The following is a 19,084-nucleotide window of genomic DNA, read 5'->3' as shown; positions in this document are numbered from 1 at the left end:
CACCTCAAGCCGCACCTCCACCTCCTACCGACCAACCTCATCCCGCCCCCTAGACCTGTCGGTCCTCCCTGGACTGACCTATCCCCTTCCTAACTCCCTACCTACACTCACCTTTACTGGCCCCATCCCCGCCTCTTCGACCTGTTTGTTTCCTCTCCACCTATCCTCTCCTCTATCCATCTTCTATCCGCCTCCCACTCTCTCCCTATTTATTTCAGAACCCCCTTCCCCTCCCCCTTTTCTGATGAAGGGTCTAGGCCCGAAACGTCAGCCTCTCTGCTCCTATGATGCTGCTTGGCCTGCTGTGTTCATCCAGCCCTGCACCTTGTTGTCTTGGTTCTTAATGCTGTTGTGTTTGTGTGTTATTAATTGCCAATGATCACTACAAGAATTGGGCCTAACAGCCCTTACAATGTTGAATATAATTTTTCCCTACTATGAGCTCCAATATGTGCTGACCGCTTCCTCTCCTTGACTCTATAGCCTGTCAATAATGGTGAACCTCTAACCACTCAACTGGAAGGTACTGGCCCAGCAAAGGTGCCAGCTGTGCAGAAAAACAGTCAGGTACACTTGGAGCCTCCCCTTTGATCGAGGACTGGTGGTTGTTGGGGGAAAGAAAACACCAATCCTGAAATAAATGCAGCAAATGGTGCATTTTCCATGAATGGTGAATGGATGTCCTTTCCAATTTCCATCCCATTGTTGGTGAGAACTTTGCTAAGTAGACCAGCTGAGCTTCAGTTTATCAAGTAGCTTTTGGAAAATGCCACAGCTAAGAAGTCTAAGAACTGAAGTACCATCTGTCTAGTCTTTGAAAGACAGCCACTGCTGTGCTGTTTTAACTCTTCATAGGCTGATTTGAGCAACAATTAAAAATCCGTGTTATTATACGCATACTCTTTGCTTAGTAATGATACCAGTATTGGGGTGAAAGACAACAAATAAGCAGAATGTAAAAAAAAACACAGTCCAGCATCCAATATTTATCTTTTTGTAGATTGCTTTTTTTCGTGGGTGTGAGGAAGTCAATAAGGTAATTTGCCTTATTTAATCATTTATTGCTGTAAATTGCCACACACTACCAGGATTAAATAACTATCCATCAGTTCAGGACAGGACCAATGAGTAGGTCAAAGAATTAAGATTTAATTAGGCAAAATCACTGCTGTATGCGTAGCAGTTCCTAATTTCATTGGATTTAGAACATAGAACAGTACAGCACAGTACAGGCCCTTCGGCCCATGATGTTGTGCCGATCTATTATCCCACTAAATCAAACTACCCTGTATACCCTATATTTTACTATCACCCATGTGCCTGTCCAAGAGTCGCTTAAATTTCCCTAATGCAACCAACTCCACTACCACTGCCGGCAGCAAATTCCACACGCCCACCACTCTCTTGTGTAAAGAACCTACCTCTGACATTTCCCCTATACCTTCCTCCAGTCACCTTAAAATTATGCCCCCTCATAATAGTCATTTCTGCCCTGGGAAAAAGTCTATGACTATCCACTCTATCTATGCCTCTCATCATCTTGTACACTTCTATCAAGTCCCCTCTCGTCCTTCTTCGCTCCAATTTGAAAAGCCCCAGCTCCCTCAACCTTTCCTGATAAGACCTGCCCTCCAGTCCAGGCAGCATCCTGGTAAATCTCCTCTGCACCCTCTCTAAAGCTTCCACATCTTTCCTATAACGAGGTGACCAGAACTGAACACAATATTCCAAGTGCGGTCTAATCAGAGTTTTATAGAGCTGCAGCATAACCTCACAGCTCTTAAACTCAATTCTCCTGCCAATGAAAGCCAACACACCATATGCCTTCTTTACAACCCTATCAACTTGGGTAGCAACTTTGAGGGATCTATGGACATGGACCCCAAGATCCCTCTGTTCCTCCACACTGCCAAAAATCCTGCCATTAACCCTATATTCTGCATTCAAATTCGACCTTCCAAAATGAATCACTTCACACTTTTCTGGGTTGAATTCCCTCTGCCACTTCTTTGCCCAGCTCTGCCTCCTGTCAATGTCCCGTTACAATCTACAACAGCCCTCCACGCTGTCCACAACTCCAGCAACTTTCGTGTCATCGGCAAACGTACTAACCCACCCTTCCACTTCCTCATCCAAGTCATTTATAAAGATCACGAAGAGTAGAGTTCCCAGAACAGATCCCTGTGGAACACCACTGGTCACCGAGCTCCAGGCTGATTACTTTCCATCTACTACCACCCTCTGTCTTCTATTAGACAGCCAATTTTGTATCCAGACAGCCAAATTTCCCTGAATCCCATGCCTCCTTACTTTCTGAATGAGCCTACCACGTGGAACCTTATCAAATGGCTTGCTAAAGTCCGTATACACCACATCCACTGCTCTGCCTTTGTTAGTGTGTTTTGTCACAACCTCAAAGAATTCAATAAGGCTTGTGAGGCATAAATACTCTCTCTCTCAGAGTCATCTCCAATAATTTGCCCACCACAGAAGTAAGACTGACAGGTCTGTAATTCCCAGGTTTATCCCTATTCCCTTTCTTGAACAAGGGATTAACATTTACCACCTTCCAATCATCTTGTACTACTGCAGTGGACAGTGAGGACGCAAAGATCATTGTCAAAGGTGCAGCAATCTCTTCCCTTGCTTCCTGTAGTAACCTTGGATATATCCTGCCTGGCTCAGTGTCCCTTATGCAACTGGAAAATTACAAATAAAGGGCAATTTAGCATTCCTAATGTTTCTCACAGGAAGCACTTAAGGGTATTCTCTCCTACAAGTGAATGATTTTCCATCTAATTAATTAAATGAACAAGTGTCAATTTTAACATTTGAATCCACTAATACTCTCAGCCATTACAATTCATTTTGAACCTCATCCAGCACCATGCTTCCCGTTTTATCTTGAAATATTTTGTTGAATTTTGTTTTGTAGCTTCATGCTCTTTATTCATCCCTTTCCGCCTCATTTCTCCAACATGTTTGGTCATTCCTTTATCCTCCTCCTCTCTTTCTCTTCAGTCCGACTTACTTGACAATCATTGATGTTCCAATTAGAGTATTACTTACTCACTGAGTTAAATCCTGGAAATGACTGTATCTCATCATCAGCTTGAATGTTTACTAGATTGATTTCTGAAGTGGCAGGACTGATGTATGAAGAGAGATTTGATCAGTTAGGATGATATTCGCTGGAGTTTAGAAATATAAGGAGGATCTGACAGAAACCTTGTAAATTATAAACAGAAAAAATATAACAGGGCTATAGAGAGTAAATGCAGGATCGATGTTCCTGACAACTGGGGAATCCAGAACTAGAGATTAGAGTCTAAGGATATGGGGTAGATCATTTGATTAGAGACGAGAAATTTCTTCAGCCCAAAGAGCGGTGAGGCTCTGGAACAGAGGAGTGAGTGAGGCCAAAACATTAAATGGTTTCAAGACGAAGTTAGATATAGTTTTTAGGACTAAAGGGATTAAAATATAAGGGGAGGAAACAGGGTGCTAAGAAGGATGATCAGCGATGATCAGATAGAATGGTGGAGCAGGCTCAAAGGTTTAAATAGTCTACTCTTGCTCCTATTTTCAATGTTTCTGTTATCTCAGAACATCCAACAGTGCCTCTATTCCAATCTGCATCCACTGACTTTATTCGTATTGCACCCCAGCACGGTTGCTGCTTGGAAAGATTGTGAGGAGATTATATATTGGAGCACTGTTCTTTTGATGTCAGAGAGAGTAGCACCTTTATTTCTGTCTGAACAGTACTGATCCTGTTGTGGAGGTGTGCTGGTGAAGAGGCATTGTGTGTATTCCCAGAAAGAGGTTTTTCAATTCCACACAGAGTTCTACTGATTTCCTTCTCAAAGGTCTACATTCCGCCAGTACTTAATCAACTCAGTGCTGGTTTTGAAGAGCTCCTCACCTACCCCCTTACCCAATGACCCCCTTGTACAACTACCCCCTTGCCCGTCTAACTCCTCATACACCTAACCCTTCTTCCCACTTACCCAATCACCTACTTATAATCCCTAACACAACTACCCCTTCACCCATCAGCACCTACTAATCCCTCCTTGCCCAAATATCTCCTCACCCATCTACTCCTCCCTCACTAACCATTCACCCACCTCCACCCTCACTCATCAGCTATGTATCCGCCGAGCCCCTTACCCACCTACCCCCTTGCTCAGCAACCTTCACCCACTGCTATTGTCGATTGTCCTTTCGGTTGTCTGGAACCAAAACCTTGAAATTCCCCTCCAACCCTCTCGTCTCTCTCCGTTCACATCAGTTTCCTTCTTTGAAATAAACTTATTAAACCTGCACTTTGACCAAGGTTTTGGTCCCCACCCTTCATTGTGCCTTTTAAGGCTCGATATTAAATATTGTCTGTCATGCAAGTCCAAAAAGCCATGGGACCATTTACTACCTAAAAGTTCATATACAGCTGCAAGTTATTGTATTGCGTTGATGACCCTATCTTCACAGCAGAAAACCTTTTAAATTGCAGCCTCCACCTGTGGAAAACTTTTCCTTTAACTTTTATATCTTTTCCTATTAACACATAAAAAAAATTAGAGCTGGATACTTTTATGTAATGCATTTCCCAAGTTTTCAGCTGGACAAAGATGGAGGTAAGTAAGAATTTTTCTCCAAGGGTAATAAAGAACAAAGAACAAAGAAAATTACAGTACAGGAACAGGTCCTTCAGCCCTCCAAGCCTGCACCAGCATGCTGCCCATCACAACTAATACCCCCTACCCTTCTGGGGACCATTTCCCTCTATTCCCATCGTATTCGTATATTTGTCAAGACGCCCTTTAAAAGTCACTATAGTATCTGCTTCCACTACCTCCCCCTGCAGCGAGTTCCAGGCACCCACGACCCTCTGTGTAAAAAGCTTGCCTCGTACATCACCTTTAAACCTTGCCCCTCACACCTTAAACCCATGGTCCCTGGTAACTGACTCTTCCATCCTGGGAAAAAACTTCTGATTGTCCAGTCTGTCCATGACCTTCATAATCTTGTAGACCTCTATCAGGTCTCCCCTTAACCTCCATCGTTCCAGAGAGAACAACCCAAGTATCTCCAACCTCTCCTTATAGCTAATGCCCTCCATACCAGGCAACATCCTGGTAAATCTTTTCTGTACCCTCTCTAAAGCCACCACATCCTTCTGGTAGTGTGGCGACCGGAATTGAACACAATATTCCAAATGCGACCTAACTAAGATTCTATAAAACTATAACATTACCTGCCAATTTTTAAACTCAATGGCCCGGCTGATAACTGTTTGGATTTTTGTCTTACAGAGAACAGTGGAGGCAGCGTTATCCAGGCTGCATTAGACATTGTTTTCATTGGAAACGGAGTTGAGATTTATGAGGGACAGGTCGGAAGTGGAGTTGAAATAACGATTAAATCATTCGACTGTAGACTCAAAGGGCCAACTGGCCTCCTCCTGTTCCTATTTCACAGGATTTTATGTAATATGAATGATCAAATTCATAATATCACTAGTAGATAGGGACTTACTTGGCCAATGGTAGAAGAATTTGTAAAATGAAGACACATATAAGGGTGGTTGCCAAAAGAACCAGGCTAGCCATGAAAAAGTGATTCTATACAGTGAAGGAATTATTATGATATCTAATGGGAAGTGAGTAGAAGCAGATACAATGATAACTTTCAAAACAGAGTTAGATCAATCTTCAAAGTGAAAATATTGGCAGGACTGTGGGGAAAAGAGAGGCGAGTGTGACGAATTGTACAGCTCTTTCGAAGAGCTAAGATGGGCTGAAGGGCCTTCCTCTATGCTGTAAAATTCAGTGACATTTAGCTTCTCATTTTGAGGGATAATTTAGACTTTAGGTAATTATTTGAAAAGAACTTTAATAAGCCAGCTACCGATTCAACATCTGTCCATTGACATCAGCGTCAATAAATATTGAGCAATGCTTGTTTAATCACCATCAGCTCTATTCTCCAAATCAGAAATACTTCTGATCTTTTTAAACATCTGCAGTGTTATGCAGTGGAAAATAAATATGTGTGACTCATTACAGTTGTAGTCATTAAAGAAACAGTTTTGTTCATTTTAATGTTTGGACCATTTAAACTGAAAATTATGGAAAAAAAAGTCATGAAAATAATCTTGAATGAAAGATGCACTTGGGTTAACAGGTACTGTTTGAAGGGCAGCATAGAGAGTTGATCAATTACTTTTAACTTAGACAAAATGGCTAGCGAGCACTACTTGGACTGAAAGAACTGTTTCAGTACTCTGTAGCCAATATACTTGTATGTCATAGAGCATAGATATAGAATAGAAAAAGGCCTTTCTGCCCATAGAGTCAAAAACATCAACCTGACCATTCTAATCCCATTTTCCAGCCTTTGACTCATGCCTTGGCATCACAAGTGAGCATCAAAATACTTTATAAATGTTATAAGGGTTTCAGCCTCTACCACCCTTTCAGGGCAGTGAGTTCCAGATTCTCACCACCCTCTGGGTGAAAAAGTTTTTCCATACATCTCCTCTAAATCTTCTGCCCCTTACATTAAATGTATGCTTCTTTGACATTGATCCCTCAATCAAGGGAAAAGTTTCTTCCTGTCCCTCATAACTTTATGCATCTCAACCATGGTCCCTCGCAGTCTCCTCTGCTCAAAGGAAAACAACCCCGTCTGCCCAATCACCCTATACAACTTGAATATAATTGGGTCAGTATGTTCTTTATGTCTGCAGTTACATGTCTTAGAAAAATGTGACAAATATTGAAAAACTGAAAAATGGAACCTGCAGAATACATAATCGGTAATTAACATAAAGTCCTTTTTCCTTGTTCTTTTATGGAATCTGAGTGTCATTAGCAAGGCCAGCATTTGTTGTTTGCCATAATTATTCTTGAATTTATTCAACAATTACAGGGAATGGTTAACAGTCAGGCACATTGCTCTAGGTCTGGAGGAGGCCTTTTCAGGTATAGAGAACAAATTTCCTTCTTTAAAGGACATTGGTGAACCAGATGGGTGTTTACAATAATCAGTGATGGGTTCTCAGTTTCATGGGCTAGCTTTCAATTCCAGACGACTTTTGTTAATTGAATATAAGTTCCACCAGTGATCGTTAATGCGATTTGAACCTATATCCCCAGAGATTATTACTAATCCAGTGACAATTCAACAGCACCATTGTGTCCTTATTTCTGGTACAGAAGGAGGCCATTCAGCTCAGCTAGCAAACAACAGCTTGTCAAAGATTAATCAGGTTGGTTACAATTGTCTGCTCAACCTCCGTAGCCCTGCAATTTTCGCTCCTTCAATCCCCATCCAATTTCCTTTTGAAATCATTAATTATTTTTGCATTCACCATTTTCAAGGGCAAGTTCCTGATCATTAGCACAAACTATGGATAAATATTCTTCCTGATATTCCCCTGAATCTTTTCCCAAGACTTTAAATCTGTGTTTCCTGCCCCTTGAACATCAGAGAATGGGAACAGATTTTCTTTGTTTACTATATCTAAAGTTGTCACAATCTTGTTAACCTCTATCAAATTTCCTCTCAATCTTCTTTACTCCAACCAGCATCACTTCTCCAACTCACTGTACAAATGAACTTCCCATCCACCAATTGCTGGGGCCATTTTTATTAATCTCCTCTGCACCCTCTCTCAGTCTCCCACATTCTTCCTAAAGCATAGGTACCAGAACTGGATTGCAGTTCTCTCATTATGGCCAAATCAAAGCTTTATAAAGGCTCATCCATGATTCCGTACGCAATGCCTCTATTTGTGAAGGCCTAACCCTTTGCCATCTTTTTTCTTTATTCATTCATGGAATGAGGGCCTCACTGGCTAAGCAGCATTTATTGCCTATCCCTAATTGCCTAGAGGACAGTTAAGAGTCAACCATATTGTTGTGGCTGTGGAGTCACAAGTAGGCCAGACCAGGTAAGGATGACAGTTTCATTCCCTAAGAACATCAGTGAACCAGATGGGTTTTTTCCAACAATCAATGCTGGATTCATGGTCATCATTAGACTCCTAATTCCAGATATTTATTGAATTCAAATTCCACCATCTGCCGTGACGGGACTCGAACCCACGTCCCCAGAACATTATCTGGGAGAAGAAATATCTCATCATCTCAGCCTTAAATTGGCAACCACTTATTCTGAGACTATGCCCTCTGGCCCTAGAACATAGAACATAGAACATTACAGCGCAGTACAGGCCCTTCGGCCCTCAATGTTGTGCCGACCTGTGAAATCAATCTGAAGCCCATCTAACCTAAACTATTCCATTATCATCCATATGTTTATCTAATGACCATTTAAATGCCCTTAAAGTTGGCAAGTCCACTACTTTTGCAGGCAGGGCATTCCACGCCCTTCCTACTCTCTGAGTAAAGAACCTACCTCTGACATCTGTCCTATATCTATCACCCCTCAATTTAAAGCTATGTCCCCTCGTGCTAGCCACCACCATCCAAGGAAAAAGGCTCTCACTGTCCACCCTATCTAATCCTCTGATCATCTTGTATGTCTCTATTAAGTCACCTCTTAACCTTCTTCTCTCTAACGAAAACAGCCTCAAGTCCCTCAGCCTTTCCTCATAAGACCTTCCCTCCATACCAGGCAACATCCTGGTAAATCTCTTCTGCACCCTTTCCAATGCTTCCACATCCTTCCTATAATGCGGTGACCAGAACTGTACGCAATACTCCAATTGCGGCCGCACCAGAGTTTTGTACAGCTGCAACATGACCTCATGACTCCGAAACTCAATCCCTCTACCAATAAAACCTAACACACTGTACGCCTTCTTAACAACGCTATCAACCTGGGTGGCAACTTTCAGGGATCTATGCACATGGAAACCGAGATCTCTCTGCTCATCCACACTACCAAGAATCTTACCATTAGCCCAGCACTCTGTATTCCTGTTACTCCTTCCAAAGTGAATCACCTCACACTTTTCCGCATTAAACTCCATTTGCCACCTCTCAGCCGAGCTCTGCAGCGTATCTATGTCCCTCTGTAACCTGTAGACTAGGGAAAACATCTTCTCAGCATTTTCCTTGTCAAGCCCTGAAGGATGCTATATGTTTCAATGAGTCCACCTTTCATTCTTCTAAACTCCAGTGAGTAGAGTTCCAAACTGTTTAGCTTTTGCTCGCAAGACAATCTCTTCATACCAGGGAGCATTCTGGTGAACCTTTTCTGAATTTCCTGTGATGAAGCAATATCTTTCTTTAAATAAGAGGACCAAAACTGCTCACAGTACTCCAGATGTGGTCTCACCAGCACCTTATACAGTTGCTGACTTCCGTACTCTTATACTTCCAACCCTCTTGAAATAAGGGCCACATTCTATGAGCTTTCCTGATTGCCAGCTGTAACTGCATGCTAGCTTTCTGTGTTTCATGCACAAGTACCCACAAGATCCTTAATGTTGCAGGATTGTGCAGTTTTTCTCCATTTAACTCATACTCTGTTCTTTACTTTTCTAAAATGAACAACTTCACATTATCCCCCATTATGCTTCCATTTGGAAACTTTTTGTCCACTTACTCAACCTATCCATATTTCTCTATAAGCTGTTCGTATCCCTCTCACAACTTGCCTTTTCACCTAATTTTGTGTTGTCTGCAAATTTGGCGACAGTACATTTGTTTCCTTCCTTCAAGTTATTAGTATGTACTGTAAAATTGTTGCAGTCCCAAAACTGATCGCTGTGGACCACTGATTACGTCACCAACCTGAGAAAGAATCCCCTATCCCCACTTGTTTTTTCTTACCCATTAGCCAATTCTCTATCGATGCCAAACTTGATCTCTAACACGAAGGGCTCTTATCTCATGAGATAATCTTACGTTGTCAAATACATTTTGGAAGTTCAAATACAACTCATTTACTGGTTCCTGTCTACCCACACTATTTGAGACTTCACCAAGAGACTCTAATAAATTAGTCAGACATGATTTTTCTTTCATGAAGCAATTCTGCTTGATTAGATTATGATTTTCCAATGTGCAGTTATTACATTCTTAATAGAATCCCTACAGTGTGGAGACTGGCCTTTCGGCCCAGCAAGTCCACACCAACCCTCAGACATCCCACACAGACCCATCCCCTTATAACCCACCTAATCTATACATCCCTGAACAGTACGGGCAATTTAGCATGGCCAATCCACCTAACCTGCACATCTTTTTGGACACACCCAGAGGGTACCCACGCAGACACGGGGAGGAGGTGTAACCTCCATACAGACAATGACCTGCGGAAGGAATCGAACCCGGGTCCATGGTGCTGTGAGACGGCAGGACAAACCACTGAGCCACCGCACTGCCCCTAAATTCTCATTTAGAATCTTACCTACCTCCTGCAGTTCCACACATACGCAGCTTTGCAGATAGTTAAGAGGCCCTATTCTCTCCCCAGTTACTCTTCTTTTTCATGTTGCGCAGTGAGATCAGAATAAGTCACTATTTCACTTGAGAGACAGTAGGAACTGCAGATGCTGGAGAATCTGAGACAACAAGGTGTAGAGCTGGATGAACACAGCAGGCCAAGCAGCATCAGAGGAGCAGGAAAACTGATGTTTCGGGCCTCATTTCTGAAGAAGGGTCTAGGCCCAAAACGTTAACTTTCCTGCTCCTCTGATGCTGCTTGGCCTGCTGTGTTCATTCAGCTCTACACCTTGTTATCTCAGTATTTCACTTGAACTGAGGCTGCTGAGTGGGTGAGTCTCAGTGTTCATGTAACTCTCCAAGAGAAGGGAAAACTCATGATTTTTGCAACAGAGGGTGGTTAAGGAGTAACCACATGGATGCAAGACTGGAGCCACTCGGACCTAGAACATAGAACAGTACAGCACAGTACAGGTCCTTCAGCCCATGATGTTGTGCCGACCTATTATCCTACTAAGATCAAACTACCCTGCATACCCAATGTTTTACTATCCTCCATGTGCCTGTCCAAGAGTCGTTTAAAAGTCTCTAAAGTATCTGACTCCACTACCACTGCTGGCAGCGCATTCCACACGCCCACCACTCTCTTGTGTAAAGAACACATCTCCCCTATACCCTCCTCCAATCACCTTAAAATTATGCCCCCTCATAATAGTCATTTCCGCCCTGAGAAAGTCAATGACTATGCACTCTATCTATGCCTCTCATCATCTTGTACACCTCTATCAAGTCACCTCTCGTCCTTCTTTGCTCCAATGATAAAAGCCCTAGCTCCCTCAACCGTTCCTCATAAGACCTACCCTCCAGTCCAGGCAGCATCCTGGTAAATCTCCTCTGCACCCTCTCTAAAGCTTCCACATTTTTCCTATAATGAGGTGACCAGAACTGAACACAATATTCCAAGTGTGGTCTAACCAGGGTTTTATAGAGCTGCAGCATAACCTCACAGCTCTTAAACTCAATTCTCCTGCCAATGAAAGCCAACACACCATATGCCTTCTTTACAACCCTATCAACTTGGGTAGCACTTTGAGGAATCTATGGACATGGACCCCAAGATCCCTCTGTTCCTCCACACTGCCGAGAATCCTGCCATTAACCCCATATTCTGCATTCAAATTCGACCTTCCAAAATGAATCACTTCATACTTTTCTGGGTTGAATTCCCTCTGCCACTTCTTTGCCCAGCTCTGCATTCTGTCAATGTCCGTTGCAACCTACAACAGCCTTCCACGCTGTCCACAACTCCTCCAACCTTCGTGTCATTTGGCAAACGTACTAACCCACCCTTCCACTTCTTCATCCAAGTCATTTGTAAAGATCACAAAGAGCACAGGTCCCAGAACAGATTCCTGTGGAACACCACTGATCACCGAGCTCCAGACTGAATACTTTCCATCTACTACCACCCTCTGTCTTCTATTGGACAGCCAGTTTTGTATCCAGACAGCCAAATTTCCCTGAATCCCATGCCTCCTTACTTTCTGAATGAGCCTACCATGTGGAACCTTATCAAATGCCTTGCTAAAGTCCATATACACCATATCCACTGCTCTGTCTTCATTAGTGTGTTTTGTCCCATCCTCAAAGAATTCAATAAGGCTTGTGTGGCATGACCTGCCCCTCTCAATGCCATGCTGACTATTTCTAATCAAACTGTGCTTTTCCAAATAATCTTAAATACTATCTCTCAGAATCCTCTCCAATAATTTACCCACCACAGAAGTAAGACTGACAGGTCTGTAATTCCCAGGATTATTCCTACTCTCTTTCTTGAACACATTTGCCACCCTCCAATCTTTTGGTGCTACTCCAGTGGACAGTGCGGATGCAAAGATCATTGCCAAAGGGGCAGCAATCTCTTCCCTCACTTCCAGTAGTAACCTTGGGTATATCTTGTCTGGCTCAGTGTCCCTTATGCAACTGGAAAATTACAAATAAAGGGCAATTGAGCATTCTTAATGTTTCTCACAGGAAGCACTTAAGGGTATTCTCTCCTATCTGGCCCAGAGTAATTATCTATCCTCATACTTTTCAAAATGTCTAGCACATCCTCCTTTCTAACAGCAACCTGTTCGAGCATATCTGCCTGTTTCATGCTGTCCTCACAAAAGTCAAGGTCCCTTTGCACATTCTCACCATGTTTGCCTGGGTTTCCTCCCAGTGCTCCAGTTTCCTTCCACAGTCGAAAGATGTGCTGGGTAGGTGGATTGGACATGCTAAATTGCCCATAGTGTCCAGGGATGTGCAGGCAAGGTGGACTTGTCATGGGAATTGCAGGGAGGGGGTGGGTCTGAGTTGGAATGCTGTTTGGAAGGTGGATGTGAATTTGATGGCCTGCCTCCACACTGTAAGGATTCTATGATATTAACTTTGTTTCTCTCTCAGCATGGATCCTGCCAGATCTGAGTTTCTCCTGCACTTTCTGATCTTATTTCAGATCTCCAGCATCTGCAGTGTTGTGCTATTGCATTTAAGTAATCCTTAAATGCCATTGCAGTCATATCACAATGAAAGGCAACAGCATTATGCTCAGGTTCTCAGACAAAATAAATAACAGAAAATCACTTTGCTTGACGCTAATTGAGAGATAAAAACTGCCATGGGATGGTGTGGTTTAGATATATGCAAGTTGAATCTCATTAAAATTGTTTCATTCTATTAAATGTTTCTGTCCTGTCCGAGATTGTAAAATAAAAAAAAACCGAGAAGCTGCATGGGCTTTTGTGGTGCAGTGGTAATGTCCCTAACTCTGAGCCAGGAGACTCTGGTTCAAGTCCCATCTACTCCAGAGGTGTATAATAACAACTTGATTAGAAAATATCAACAAGCTTCATAGGAAAAGCCCAATAGGGATTTTAGATCGTGAATAGTTTGTGTATGGTGACCAGAGAAAGACCAGATTCTCCCATTGGGTAGACAGTGGTGAGCAGGTCATCAAAATGACCTTCTGTTTGTCTGAGATTTTGATACTTTAAGCTCAGCACCTTTAGAAATAGAAAGCTAGATAGCTGCGTTGCAAAAAAGGCAGACAGCAAAATAACCTGATAGGAACAGGAGTGAGCCATTCAGCCCATCAAGCCTCTCTGCCATTATACATGGCTGATCGAATTCTTGAATGTCTTTTCCCCAGAGTATAAAAGAATCGTAGAATTTCTGCAGATAGATGCCATTCAGCCCATTAAATCTGACCTATCGAAGAGCATCCCCACCTAGACACATTCCTGCTCCCTAACCTAACCATGGCTAAAACACCTAGCCTGCACATCCCTGGATGCTACAGGGCAATTTAGCACAGCCAATCCACCTAATTTGAAGCATAGAATCATAGAATCCCTACAGTGTGGAAACAGGCCCTTCAGCCCAACAAGTCCACACCGACCCTCGGAGCATCCCACCCAGACCCATCCCCCCATAACCCAAGTAATCTACACACCCCTGAACGCTACGGGCAATTTAGCATGGCCAATCCACCTAGCCTGCACATCTTTTTGGACTGTGGGAGGAAACCGGAGCACCCGGAGGAAACCAACGCAGGCACTGGGAGAATGCGCAAACTCCACACAGACAGTCACCCAAGGGTGGAATTGAACCTCCATTCCTGTGAGGCAACAGTGCTAACCACTGTACCACCCCTATATGCCTGTATACCACTGGTGATCAGAAATCTGCCAACTTCTATTTTAAACATACTCAAACGACTGAGCTTCCCCAGCCCTCTGAGTTAGAGAATTCCAGAATTTCATCATTTTGAGTATAAAAAAAACTTTCACGTCATTTTACAGGGCATCTGTCTTACTTTTATATTTTGCTCCCTAGTTCTTGACTTCCTAACCAGGGGAAACTCCTTACCAGCATCCTCCTTGTCTATCTAAACCAGGTCTCGTTTACCCAGTTTCTTTTCATAGGTCAGTCTAGCCATTCCCAAGCACAAATTTCTTGAATCTTTATTGCATTCCTTCTATGGTAATAATATTTTTCCCGAGATAAGGAGACCAAACTGTACCACAGTACTCCAGGTGCATTCCAACCAAGGTCTAATAAAATTAAAACAAAACTTCTTGATATGTATGCTCAAAACCTCTTGGAATAAAGGCTATTGTTTCACTACCTTCTTAATATCTTGCTGTACCTGCACATTAGCTATCATGACTTATCAACAAGGACACCTAGTTCCCTTTGTATATCCTCACTTACTTGTCTTTTACCTTTTAAGAAATACTATGCACATTCGTTTCTCCTACCAAAGTGGATAACCTCACATTTTTCTGTATGTTCTTCATTAAATCTGACAAATTTTCCTGAAGGTACGTTCCATCTTCCTCCCAACATACGTTCCTGCTTAGTTTAGTATTACCTACAAATCTAGGGATAGTACATTTGGTTTCCCACTTCTAGGTCATTAATCTATATTGTGAACAGCTGGAACCCACGTCCTGCTGCTTGCCATAACCCAATAGTCACAGCCTGCCAATGCAAGAATGGCCCATTTATTCCGAATCCCTGTTTGCTGTTTTTATCCCGTTTGTTTTAATTGTGTTAATCAGCTTCCTGTGGGGAACCTTATCAAAAGCCTTCTGAAATATACTATATCCATCAACTCCACTTCATCAATTTTGTTGGTAACCTCCTCAAAAAACTCCAAGTTTGTCAACCATAATTTTCTACTCTCAAATCTATGTTGACTGTACACAGTTAGATCGTTTTAGTTTAAGTGCCCATTTATCACGCTCTTTGTGATGGATTCTAACATTTTCCCTACCACTTAGGTAAAGCTGATAGATCTATGGTTCCCTCACTCAGAGATAGTAAGAACTGTTGTCTTCTCCCTTGCTCCTTTCTTAATAGTATGGTGACATTTGCTACCTTCCAATCTGCAGGATTCTTTCCAGAATCTATAGAATTTTGGAAGAATATCACCAATACGTTGACTATCTTTATAGCCAACTCCTTCAACTTTCTGGGAAGATCTTGGGGATTTATCAACTTTTAGTCCCGTTACTTTCTCAGTACACTCTTTTCACTAATACTAATTGCCTTCAACTCCTCATTGTCCCTCATCATTTGGATCTCTAGTTATGGGAAACTTTCTGTATTTTCCTCTTAAAAAGAGACACAAAGTAATAGAACATAGAACAGTACAGCACAGTACAGGCCCTTCGGCCCACGATGTTGTGCCGAACTTTTACCCTAATCCTAAAGTCTATCTAACCTCCACCCCTACCTTATACTTTCATCCATATGCCTATCTAATAGCCGCTTAAATGCCCCGAATGAGGCCAGCTCCACTACCCTCTCCGGCAATGCATTCCATGCCCCTACCACTCTCTGAGTAAAGAACCTACCTCTGATGTCTCCCCTATATCTACCTCCACTCACTTTAAAACTATGCCCCCTCGTAATAGCTACCTTCATCCTAGGAAAAAGTCTCCGGCTGTCCACTCTATCTATAACTCTGATCATAATAATTTAACTTTTCGGCTCTAACTCTATTTCGAATTCTCCTAATTCTAGTTTTAATGAACCCAAGTTTGCCTTTGCAAAGTATTTCCTTTTGAGTAGACCGATGAATGATTCTCTGAGCTTTGAGTAATTCATATGTAACGAGGATATGAGTGGGACATTGGCATTCCCAAATTCCAACAAATCAGCTAACTCTGCCTACTGCCAGGCTCTCCTAGAATGGCATTAGAACCCTGCCAACTGGGATTACCACCCAGTTGCTGTCTCCAGAACAACCAATCAGCACCCTTTTCTCCCACAGAATAAATAGTAGAAATTGTTAGAAATTTGGCGTTCTTGCATTGGTCCTGATCAGTGGTCTCTTTTTGTTAACATTCAATTTCTATTGAGGAACTGTTTGACAGTCTCTTACTATCTCCATCCCTGGACACTATGTGCAATTTAGCATGGCCAATCTACCTAGTCTGCACATCTTTGGACAGTGCGAGGAAACCGGAGCATCTGGAGGAAACCTGTGCAGACACAGGAAGAATGTTCAAACTGTACACGGGGGAGAAAGAAACAGCAGAAATGCAGTATTCTTACAACTAGGAGCAGGAATAGACCAGTCAGCCCTTGAGCCTGCTCCACTACTCAATAAGTTCATTGCTGAACTGATTACTCCAACTTCCCACTCAACCCCAATAACCTTTCACCCCCTTTCTTACCAAGATATTATCCACGTCTGCCTTAAAAATAGTCAAGGACTCTGTTTCTACCACCTTTTTCAGGAAGGTCTAAGATCTTCTGTGAGAAAATATTTTCCCTCATCTCTGTACCAGTTGGATGACCCTTGATTTTTAAACAGTTATCCCCAACCACGCGCACACACCACCCCACCCCCCAACCCCCCAACGGCCCCGTTCTCCTCCTCCCTTTCGAGGAAACAAACTCTCCATACCCACCCTGTCAAGATCCCTGGGGGTCTTTTGTAAACTATTTTTGGAAGTGTGTATCAGGCAGTTTATCAGAAACATGAAGAAAGAATTACAAACAGGACCTGTACTGCAGTAACCACAGGTTTAGTCCCAGTCTCATGTGTGAGTGAGTACAGAAACAGGAACAAAAGAGCATGTTTGGCTGGAAAAATGAGAGAGAGAGGGCTTCAGATTCTTGGGGCATTGGCACGAGATATTGGGAAGGGTGGCATATACAAGATTACAGGGTGTAGAAAGGTTTGACCAATGAGGAAACATCAAGCAGGTGGGACATTGACTCAGATATGTTTTGAAGAATGAAGACGATTCATAGGAACATAGAAAATAGGAGCCATTCAGCCCTTCATGTCTGCTCAACTATTTAATGATCATACCTGATCCTCCAACATAATACCCTGTTCCTGCTTTCACCTCATACTCTTTGATTGCTTTAGCCATAAAAACTAAATCTAACTCCTTCTTGAAAACATTCAATGTTTTGGCCTCAACTGTTTTTTGTAGAAGAGAATTCCACAGGCTCACCAGTCTCTGGATGAAGCCATTTCTCTTCATCTCAGTCTCTTTCTCATCAGAAATATCCTCTGAGCATTCCGTTGTAACATATAAAATTCAGAGAGGACTTGACAAGACAATGCTAAGATGAAGGGAATATTCTTCTTGAGGCATTGGGATCCCTTCAGTCTCTGGAAAGTTTACAAGAGAGCTGCCCTACCTCTTTTTGCAATGAGCTATTGAACGGCATGCCAATTAGACAGTGGAAAGGCCATGGTGTGGCCTTCCCTTGGATTCAGTTCCCTGGGGCTGGGAATCTCCTCTAGGTGTGGCTGCTGCTTAGTCAGATACGAACAACTATTGTACTCAGCAGAGCCATAGGGAGAGCTGTTGCCCCTGCGAGGCGTACTCCCTCGACACTAGTCCTTAGTCCCTGCATCTCGGAGGTAAGTGTGTCTGGGATGGTTTCTGGGTTTGCAGGGAGTTGGTTCTCCCTCTTATTGATTCCACCAATGTTCCCTACTGTGAGGGAGTCTGGATCTAGGAGACACACTTCAAGATGGGGGTATCTCCCAGTGTACATAAAAATGAGAAGGAGACTAATAGGCTTGTTAGTCTGTAAAACAGCAGTGCACGCTGGGTCGTTGAGTATATTGAAGGCAGAGTTCAACAGATTTTTTGACTGAAAAGAAAGTTAAGCATTACTGAGGACTCTTAATAAGTGGAGTTCAGGCCTCAGTGAGATCATCCGTGATCATTTTGAATCATTAGAGCAGGATGAATGGTCTGAATGACCTCCTCCCTCCCACTAGTCATGGCATTCTGAACAGAGCCACGGGCAAGGTTCTAACTTGAATGTTCACTGGAGTTATCAGAGATAGGGGTGGTTTAAACTAACTTGGTTAGGCTGGAGGAACTGGGGAACAGAAAGATATAAGTCAATACGTCTCAAAAGCACAAGGGAGAAATTTGAAGAACTAGCAAAAGATTGCTGAGGGACAAAAAGTAAAAAATACCAGAGACATTTGTTCACAATAGGATGTTATTTAATGCCACTCTCATGACAGATTTCAGAGAAGGGCATTTCATCAGGTGGGAGGATGGTGGATGGGAACTTTGGCCTGTTTGAGTTTGTGATGGGAAGATCTGAGAATAGCCTTTCCAACCTATCCCAAATGAGTGCACTGAAGTGGGCTATTAATACCCAATGAAGATGCTTATCCCCCTGTCGTTGGACTTCATCCTATGATATGAAGCAGGCTCAGCAGCAGGAAACAGAGGTTGGTCTTTTTTTCAGACTGCGTTTGTAGTGTTTATTAAGGGTCACTTTTGGGTCCTTTGCTCTTGTCCATGTATATCATTGCTCTAGAGTCAGGTGCAGGGGACAACATAATGGCTTTGCAGATTATATTTTGTGAAGTAGTTACAGGCTTCACCTAGTGCAATCATGGTGAAATGGGTGGAGGGAATTAAATGAGGAAAAGTTTAAGCTGATGATCTTTGAGAGCATAAATATGGAGAGATAGGAGACTATTAAGAGGGTAATTTTAGTGTGCAGGGATAGTAGGAACTGCAGATGCTGGAGAATCTGAGATAACCAAGGTGTAGAGCTGTATGAACACAGCAGGCCAAGCAGCATCAGAGAAGCAGGAAGGCTGACGTTTTGGGCCT

The 19,084-nt window shown here is 42.7% G+C and overlaps 1 protein-coding gene across 1 annotated transcript in view; it reads left to right on the top strand.

Moving 5' to 3' along the window:
* The window catches only part of LOC109919852 (regulating synaptic membrane exocytosis protein 1-like), a 424,455-nt gene that overhangs the window by 348,616 nt on the left and 56,755 nt on the right, over positions 1–19,084 (top strand). The gene's annotated exons all lie outside the window — the stretch shown is intronic.

The sequence above is a fragment of the Rhincodon typus genome, chromosome 5 (genome assembly GCF_021869965.1).
Source record: "Rhincodon typus isolate 14 chromosome 5, sRhiTyp1.1, whole genome shotgun sequence".
Classification (NCBI taxonomy): Eukaryota; Metazoa; Chordata; class Chondrichthyes; order Orectolobiformes; family Rhincodontidae; genus Rhincodon; species Rhincodon typus.
The sequence above is the reverse complement of the archived record's forward strand: the minus strand, read 5'-3'. Positions and strand labels throughout refer to the sequence as shown.